Below are 8,398 nucleotides of genomic sequence, written 5' to 3' on the forward strand. Positions count from 1 at the left end.
TTAGCGAAACTACAAAAAACATATAGTCCAGAAAATATGCTATTTAAATATAAAATATAATCATTTACAGTAAAAGGTTCTATACATAGTTTACATAAACATAATGTAAAGTTAAAACAGATTTCGCATGGGGACTAGTTGGCGATCAAAGTGGACGAATATTTTGCTACACGGCGCTATATGCTGAAGACAGCTTTGTTTACATTCGCCTCTTGTACAGTGTAAATCGGATTGTCATACATTCGCGCTCTTGCATTGTTTTCTTTTATTCTTTCATTTCTTTCATTTCATTCGTTCTTTCATTTTTGAGAACTGTTTTCCCTTCATTATGGCTCCCAAGCGTAAATCAGACTCATCTGATTTTTTTTTATGTCCTAGATCACACCTGTCAAACTCTCTTCATTTTGTTTGTTTTGTTGTTGTTGGCCTGAAAAAAAATATTTACAGTAAAAAAAAAAAATTCAAATTTAATTTCTCTGTTGTTTGGCTGATCCAGATTCAATGTTTTTGCAAAACTAAAGAGAGATGGGGAAATATGCACAATTGCCAACAAAGTTTGACCCACGACTTCGTTCAAGTTTTTCATTTTGGCCCACTGTGAATTTGAGTTTGACACCCCTTTCCTAGATTATGATGTGACATAGTTACTTATCTACAGTACGTAAGTTCCGACTTATGGTAAAAATGTAGTTACCGCGCGCCATAGGAATTGAATTCTGACGTAAATTAAAACGTAAAGCCCCTGTATTAGTCATCCAAGATTAATATACGGTGGCACGTCAAAACTTGATGTGTCATAAATGTCAGATATGTCAGTGTCATAAATACAAAATTCAGTATTTTACATTAGCACTAAAGTATGTATGGATTTCACTTTTTTCAAACTTTCCATATGTAAAACTTGACCTTCTAGACCTGCTTAGAGCCAATTATTACTACACAAACAAACGCGTGATTCTCTCCATATGCAGCCTTCATGTCATCATATGGAAACAATCTCTTGATGTACTCTACGTGAGAGCCGTTGGCCAAAGCGAAGCCACGTCCAATTCCGTCAGTTTGATCCCACTCACGTAATTTCCTTGTTACATGTCTGTTTGCACTTAAAGATGCAAAATTCTTTCATTTTTACAAGTGCAGTTTTTACGAGGGCCTACAACCCCATTAGAGAATAAGCAAACATCCACAGATAGAAACCCTCCAGAGTAAACACGGTTTATTCAAGAATGGGCGGGTGGGTGGGAAGAGAGAGCACATGGAGCCACTCGCTCACTGTCAAACCACCTGCACCGTGTCCACCCACGGTGACTCCTCCCTGCGAATGCAAACATCTCTCCAAGGATGGACGAGGTCCATAAATGTCCATGAGCTATAACATTAACAAACAACTCGAACAACAGCTGCAGAGAGAGGGAGAAAACACTTTTATTGCCGTTCGGTCCTGAAGCTCTACAGTACATTTGTGCACCATAAACAAAGCGGTCGGTGTCATCCAAACAAGTCCGGCTGCAGCTGCGTTTAAATACCTCACCTGCACTCAGCTCACACGTGCATGTTGCACTCTGCCAGGTTTGAGTAGGTTGCATCAGATTCACTGAGTTCACAGAGTGTGCAAATTCAAAAACGGGTTGTACCCAGTGGAATGTTTAGACATTCTTAATAGAGTGGCCACAGGACAATTAAACAATTAGCATGAGATCAGAAGTTTTGTAGTGTAATTTCTGGTCTATAAACCACAACTTTTTTCACACCCTTTGAACCCTGCGGCTTAAACAACGATGAGGCTAGTTTATGGGTTTTTACGGGCTAACGAAGTTCTTACCGCTAGTGATCAATGACTTTTCTGGTTTCTTTTCTTTGTCTGTTCCACTTTCAGAATTCATCAAGTGGGCCGGATTGAACCTCCTGACGGGCCAGTTTTGGCCTGCGGGCCATATGTTTGGAACCCCTGGCATAAATCTTTACTGCTCAAGATGAAAGCACTCTGAGATCGCAAGATCATCTCTTGTTAACACAGGTATGCCACAAGGCTCAGTCCTGGGGCCCCACTGTTACATCATCTGTCTGCTTCCCTTTGGCAATATCTTTCATCAATATCACAGTGATCTTGGTCTTTGCAAAAAAGTAGATGTGAACATTGGTATGCTTTCTCTTGTATTTTTGTGGATGCTGGTGATCTGCCAATCTCTACAGGGTAAACATCAATAACAGAAAAAAAAAAATAAGAGATAAGATAAAAAACCAACACCGAGTTGATTTGAAAAAGATTTTATTTCGTGTGTTTTTCATCAGTGCCTCTCTTTGGTTTAAACTTTGTGCTCTTGTTGTGTTTCTCTCTGATTATCTACATTTGTTTTTAATTTCTTTAAAGCCTGGGTCTCATTATTTCACATTGACTTTTGATTTAATCTTCCTCCTCATTCGTCGAATGAAGATGAGTAAAGCAATAGCTGTATTCCGTCTAGGAACTCTGTCACCTTTCACCCAGTGTTGCTCGGATGTGTCTTTCGACCAGTATTAGTAAAATGCAGTGGGACGGACGGATGGACGTTATGAATGTCACGGTACTCTGAGTGGCTCAATAGCAAGATATTGTAGTCGTGAGCTACTGTAAACACAAACAACATGTGCAGAACATGACTCTTCAAGTACATGCTGTAGAGTAAATGTGTGAGGTCTGTCTTCCTGTCCTTCTGTAGGTGGAGTTAATCATTGTCATCACACTCACCTGTGACTGTCATTAGTCTCACTCGTGTCACCTGGTGTCACCTGGTGCCCTTGGTATACAGTATACCTTTGTCCCTCGCTCTGTCTTTGTGGGATCATTTTTATTGTGATGTTCCTGCTCCTGTTTCGATTTTCTGGTTCCGATTTTGTGAGTTTTGGTGATTTTTGGACAGTGTTTGCCTGTTTCCTCGCACGCAATGGCAAATCGTAAGAAACTTTTTTTTTCAAGACCTAAATATAAATAATTTCTTTAAATGATCAAAAATAATTAAAAATTATATTCTACAGAGTATTTCATTGTGACTAATTTACATTTAGCAAGATATCGTTTGTTCTATCACGAAATCTTTTTGTCATTGCATGGATGCTATATTAATTAATTAATAAGTCTATGTTTTCTCCTTAGTGTATATGCAATTTCTTTTTATTTTATTTAATAACTTTAAATTACTTTAAAATCCATCAAATGACCGAATTGAAACCCTTAATGGGCCGGTTTTGGCCTGCCGTCCTTATATTTGACATCCCTTTTTTAGCCGGTATGATTAACCATATGACCTAAGAGCAGGTTAATTGAGTGGAAAATTCTAGTATATTCATTACACGTATGCAAGGACTACAGGATAGGGTACGGGGGTAAGGGCTAGGATTTGAACCCGCAACCCTACCTTTTAACCGCTTTGCCTTAAAACTTGAAACGGTTAAATTACTACGTGAATGAAGAATCCCAGCAAACCTAGTACATTGTATGTGAGTACTGTGTATTGGGTAATTCCTACCTGAGACCACGCTACTCCGACCACTCAATTCCATATTGGATATTTGTGTGTGTGTGCGACTACGACCTTTGTTGTGACATTTCAAACTCTGTCCGTCCATATCTTTCCTTAACAGCTGGAACAGCTTCCCACCACTTCTGGTCATCACATTTCCCATGTATTTCATATCTGCATACTTCCTTGGGATTAGGTAACTGATTTATACGTACACCACTCAAGTGTGTTGTTGACCTTGACAGAAGTTTCATGACAAACGCATCTGTTCAGCTCTGAGAACTGGGACGGATGGATTTAAAAAAAAAAAAAAAACAACCCCAAATCTGTCACATCCTTCACTCCCTGTGGCACTGACGCAATTGTCAGGGCACTCTATCTCTCTCACACACACACATTATGTGGAAAAGTAAGGCAGCTGGCCTTGTTTAGTTACACTGCCAGCATATGGATGGCCAGATCTCTCATTGTGCTGCCATTAGTTAATAACAGCCTTGGCCCAAACATGTAGCGATGTTTATGTGGCCAGACTTCAGAAAACCATTAAGTTGCCCCTGGCAGCAATGAATAAAATCGTGCTTTGAAGAGAAATCGCATAATGTTTGCCATCCAACCATTGCTGGATAACTTTATACATTTGCATATTTACTTCTTTTTTTTTTTATTGCTGTTTTCTTTTTACAACCAAACAAACAACTATAGTTGTTGGATCTAGTACTGTATGTCAGTGGAACAAAACAAGACATTTAAATTGTAATATCTTTGCTGTTCAACGACTGTCCACTCAACGTGATTAAAAAAATGATCACCTCCGCCTGCTTATGACTTCACTGAACGCAACGCATAACATCTGGTTCCACTAATACGCACATTTTTAACATTGCCGTCCCAAGTTAGGAATGAACTCTTAACTCGTTTTGTACACGGGCATGTCTCGAAATACAGCTCCAGGTATTAAAGAAAGAAACTTACATGTACTGTGCAGTATGTCTGGAGCAGACGCAGTAACTGAAAGGATACTGATTTACCTTAAATGGTTCCTTTGCTTCACTGTGCTCATGGTCAAACGCTAGGAATATTCCCCCCTTTCCAACCAGGTGGTGTTCACTGTACATTTTTCAGGCCACTGTGACGTCTTTCGAACAGTTCTTTTGGCTGTTTTCACTTTTGTAAAGTGAAGCTCCTGCAATAAATATAATATTAATGATAATAATAATGTTAGTAGTGGCGCTTTGGCCCAGAGACCAATGTCTCTGTCATTGGTGTGGAACCTCAGGGTTCACCTCCTGGGCAAGTTCGAATCCCAGTTAGGGTGGTTGGTACCTTCCAGTGGACTCACCACCCACAGGAAGGTTCAGGGGGGTTGGTACGGTGCAGCGTGATTTGGGTGGAGACTGCTGCCCCCGTGACCCGGTAACGGATAATCGGATGAAAATGGATGGATGGATGGATGGATAATATTACTGATACATTTTGAGATGATTCATCCAGCAGGAGGAACTCTGTGTATCGAGTAATTCCATCGTCCATTCATTTGTTTTTGCTCTAACACAGTGGATGCACATGTTATTTGCACACACTGTGGGAAGGCTGCACCAAAGCTATGAAAGAAATTCTTGATGCGACGTTAGCATGTACAGAAATGACTCAAATCCACCAACTCTGACATATGATTTTCCATAGTTTTCTTGCCATTTTTCCATATTATTTATTTTATCATTTTTGATTGGTTACAAATACAAACAGGTGTGAAACACATACATTTACAAGTCTTAAAATAATCATATTATTCATGGCTAATAACTAAGGTTTACAACAAGTCTTAAAATGATCATATTATTCATGGCTAATAACTAAGATGAATCGTTATTAATGAATCATTATTGTGATCAATCAGATTAATTTAAAAATATTTTTTGAATATTATTTTAAAACAACTGATAATAAAAAATGACCATTGAAATAAAAAAAAACTAATAATAAATCGTTAAAATGCAATATTAAATATTGATGTTATTATTGTTTCATGCTGGCACAGGCTTCCTGTGGTTTACCTCTACGAATGTCATGTGTTTTTTCAGCCAAATGACTTAACCATATGTCCACAGATACAACATAACGCACACTCACACACTCACACTCATGCTATCGTTACGGTGTTGTGTATCCAGTGAGTGTAGGTGCAGCAGTAAGAAAAAGCTCTTTTCAGCACAGTTCATGTATGGTGAAAGAAAGTCAGTGTGCCACACAGAAACACTGCTCATTTATTTGTCGTGCGCACGCGGACACACGCTGGCCGCATCGCCGTCCCAACCTAACGCGCCTCCCACCTCAACCAGCACGCGCTGGGGTGGCTAAAAATAGCCCAGTGGTTTCACTGTGGGCTTTCTTTGTAAAGGTGGGGGCGTTATTAAGAGAAGGGGAGGTGTAATTACCCCCTCAACTCTGCACACCGACCCTCACACCTGGTCAGCCTGGGCTCCATTACAGCTGTAGTGACCTATTTTGTTTCCCCCAATGTTAGGACTTTTTTCTCAAGATTTTAAAACTTTAATAGTAATATCATAATATAAAATGTAATATATATAATATATATATAAATATATAATACATAAATATTAAATATTTAGTCAAAACTGAGACCTCTATTTGTGTGTGTTTCTGAATTCATTTAATTTCAATACAGAATTCCCATACTGTTTTTCTTTTGTAATGTCTCAAATCTTTTTGGATTATATTTTGACTGTTTGTGGATCTACTTCTAAGCTGCAGTAAATAATCAGTGAAACGTTAGTGTCTTTTTTGTATGCTTTGGCTGGCAATATTTGGTACACATTTTCAACACATGGACCATCAGTTGTCGAGTTTGGAAATAGTAGATACAGTAAAATGTGCAAATGTCAAAATGTCAATCAACTATGACTAAATGACTATGGTTTCGCCTGCAGCAATAAAAAAAGACAATTCTAAATATATATATATATATATATGTAGACACACACATATATTTTCTTCTTCTTTCCCTTGCTTGTCCCACTACAAGTAGGGTCGCCGTTGCTGCAGCGTTGTCAGTCAGCCACATCCTCTTCCACTAGTCGCTTCTCGTCCAGGTCTTTTCTTATACAGTCCTTCGTCCTTCCACCTCCATCTTGGGCACTCTCCTTGTCACATGATCTTCACATCTCCGTCACCTTCATCCTCTCTCTTATGTTGGTGTTGTCCACATGGTCCATCGTGTCCACTTACCCAGCGTAGCATCCTCATCTCTGACACATCCAGCCTGTTCTCTTGAGGTTTCTTGATACCCCACGTCTCCGCTCCTGTAGACCTTTCCTTTCACATATATATATATATGTGTATATATATATAAATGTATATATATACACACACATACTGTATATGTATATGTTTATATATATCCAAATCAGTAGCAACGTTTCCACTTCTTCTAAAGTCTGAGATCTTTGCTTGGTGATCACAGTCACTCCTTTGACAACTTTAGTTTCTTTTATTGCTTCCTTGTGCTTAATGACGCTACAAATCAACAACTTTGCTAAGCCATACTGTAAAGACCCAGAGGCAATGTCTCTGTCATTGGTGTGGAACCCCAGGGTTCACCTCCTGGGCAAGATCAAATCCCAGTTAGGGTGGTTGGTACCTTCCAGTGGACTCACCACCTGCAGGAAGGTTCAGGTACGGTGCAGTGTGATTTGGGTGGTGGTCAAGGAGACTGCTGCCCCCGTGACCTGGTAACGGATAAGCGGATGAAAATGGATGGATGGGTGGATACTGTAAAGACAGACCTGAAACACAAGTGACATTCTCATGCTTTCGTATAATCTTTCTTCACTTCTATTGTTGTTCGTACTATTTTTCTTTTCCATGGTGATTTATGAAATACCATAAAAATCAGACAACAGTTCCTAGTGTTTATCGGCTAAGGCAAGACTGACGCCACACAATCAGTCACCCAGTGATCACTTGCTGCTTGTGTGGTATGGCGCTTTTGCCCAGAAGCAATGTCTCTGTAGTTATGGTACAAAAACCGGGGCAAAATTTGGTTAAAACTGAATTGTTTAAAAAGGGAGGCATTTGATAACCGAGGTTCCACTGTATATACAGTACATATATATCTACATATACAGTATATATACATATACGTATATATGCCTATGTCTGAGACATTGATTTTCCACCAATCAGAGATTCAGGAGTTGCTGAGACATTGAGTTTCCACCAATCAGAGATTCAGGAGTTGTGGGCTGTTTATCCTCCTGTAGTCTCTTATGCAGATATGTCTTCTCCTGTATTAGCAAGTAACGGAATATTTGTATTTGAATATGTATATTTGTCTCTTCTGGCTTCAGTGACTCCTGCTGGGTCGTTGTGGTAAATACACAGCACCAAGAACCTGGTTGTATTTGTACCGTGCTCGGTTGCAAAAAAGTGTCGATATGACTCAGATATTTTTTTATAAACACACCTTTGCGACAACATGTAAGTTTATAGCTTTGTCAGCATACGGTCGTCGCTGCTAGGTGCATGCTCTCTCGTTCATATCTCTCACAGAGTTTCTGTCTGCGCTGAAGCTGCAGCTACAGCTGCAGCCCCAAAACATATGCCACACAACAGCGTCTCTGTGCAGCCTGGGCTGAAGTCGGGGAGGTGAAAACAGATGCTTCCCCAGGGACTGAGCAGTCGCTGCTGTGAACACCACAGTCTCTGGTGAGCTTCATCGGGAAGATGGAGCACAGACTGGGATGGAGGGACAGTTTTCTGCCGAGGAGTGTAGCTGCAAGTGAAATGCAAAGACGACGGGCTGTTTACTTTGCTGTATGGAGTTTTGATAAAAATAAAAAAAAGTTTTCCCCATTCATAAACCTTTATACATACACAGA

At 39.7% G+C, this 8,398-nt stretch overlaps 1 protein-coding gene across 4 annotated transcripts in view; it reads left to right on the top strand.

Moving 5' to 3' along the window:
- Positions 1 to 8,398, top strand: part of arsj (arylsulfatase family, member J) — a 53,859-nt gene that overhangs the window by 5,345 nt on the left and 40,116 nt on the right. For all 4 annotated transcript variants that reach the window (XM_025057096.1, XM_025057107.1, XM_025057114.1 and 1 more), the window contains exon 2: positions 1,877 to 2,017. The gene's annotated coding sequence lies outside the window, so the exon portion shown is untranslated. The remainder of the gene's footprint in view (positions 1 to 1,876; positions 2,018 to 8,398) is intronic.

Source organism: Cynoglossus semilaevis, chromosome 1, assembly GCF_000523025.1.
Source record: "Cynoglossus semilaevis isolate Cse_v1.0 chromosome 1, Cse_v1.0, whole genome shotgun sequence".
NCBI classification, from domain to species: domain Eukaryota; kingdom Metazoa; phylum Chordata; class Actinopteri; order Pleuronectiformes; family Cynoglossidae; genus Cynoglossus; species Cynoglossus semilaevis.